This window comes from Triticum dicoccoides, chromosome 7B (genome assembly GCF_002162155.2).
Source record: "Triticum dicoccoides isolate Atlit2015 ecotype Zavitan chromosome 7B, WEW_v2.0, whole genome shotgun sequence".
NCBI classification, from domain to species: Eukaryota; Viridiplantae; Streptophyta; class Magnoliopsida; order Poales; family Poaceae; genus Triticum; species Triticum dicoccoides.
Window position 1 is genome coordinate 306231627 of NC_041393.1, and position 1633 is coordinate 306233259.

Sequence of the window (1633 nt, forward strand, 5' to 3'; positions counted from 1 at the left end):
GGCAGCTGCACCCAATGGCCAAGGAGGCAAGGACCCCAAGCATGATGGACAAGAAGAAGAGCTGCTTTGGAAGCTACAGGCGTCGGACGACCGACCCAGTCCGGACGTCCGACGATTCCCAGGACACGGATGATCGAGCTCTCCGGACGTCCGGTACCTGACCACCCGAGCGAAATCTACGGAAGTCCGAGGCGGACCGGACGACCGGGCAACAGGCAACCGAGCGGAATCTACGGAAGACCGACGGTCATCGGACGTCCAGACCGTCCCGAAGCTCCGGACGACCGGCCTTCTCCGGCCGTCTGACATATCCATGACAGAGCCGAATCTATGGACGTCCGAGCCCTGTCGGATGTCCGAACTGTCCCGAGCCTCCGGACGTCCGATGTCATCCGGACGTCCGGTACTTGAGTGACCGCGCCCGCAGGCTGGAGCCCTTGTACCCCTTCACTTTGACTTCCATTTGCAGTACGACTATAAATAGGTCTCTCCCACCTCCTAGCTAGGGTTAGCAATGGTTTAGCTCATATTTTGTGTGAGAGCCTTGCTCATCCACTTGGTTACTTCTCCTTGGAGCTCACAACCTCTTCGGAGAAGATCCCCCAAGCGGATTCAAGACCCCTTCAAGGGAAGACAATCAAGACCTCCTTACGGAGAAGAACGGTTCCCTTTGTATCCTCCCCTTGTTGATGTTGGATCATGTATTACCTTGTGCTTTCGGTGATCTAGCCCTCGTGTGATCGATTACTTGTCGGTTGAGAATTTCTCTCGTTCTCCCCGTGTTTTCCCTCGAGTTCTTCCGCGTGTTCTTCGTGATTCCCCGTAGGATCCACTCCAAACGTGAAAGATCGTCACCATAGGGTTCCGCCCTACATCATACCTCCATCGAGAGGGCCCGAACTTGGGTAAACATTGTGTCCCCCGCCTCCTGTTACCATTAGCCTGAGACGCGCAGTTCGGGACCCCCTACCCGAGATCCGCCGGTTTTGACACCGACATTGGTGCTTTCATTGAGAGTTCCACTGTGCCGTCACGATAAGGCTTGATGGGTCCTTCAATCATTTGCAACGATGCGATCCAGGGTGAGGTTTTTTTTCCCGGACAGATCTTCATATTCGGCGGCTTCGTACTGCGGGCCAACTCGCTTGGCCATCTAGAGAAGATCGACGGCTACGCCCTTGGCCATCAGGTCAGGTTTGGAAACTTGAACTACACTGCCGACATCCGCGGAGACTTGATCTTCGACGGATTCGAGCCCATGTCAGGAGCGCCGAACAGTCACGACGAGCATGACTTAGATCTTCCAACGGACAGTGTTCGGGAGATTGCACCTACAGCTGCCTCGACCTTAGATCCGGAGAAGATCGCACCATCCGAGGATGGGTGGATAGACCCCGCCACAGAAGCCGCACACTCCTCGGTGTTAGAGCAGAACACAGATTTCACCTCTGAAGAAATCCATGTCATCGGATCCTCGGACTCACCTCCGATTATAGGTTCTGAACCACGCGCGTTCGTGCACATTGACTCTGATTGGGCACCGATCATGGAGTTTACCTCCACTGATATCTTTCAACACTCCCCCTTGGGCGATGTGCTAAATTCATTAAGGTCTCTCTCTCTCTGACAGGGG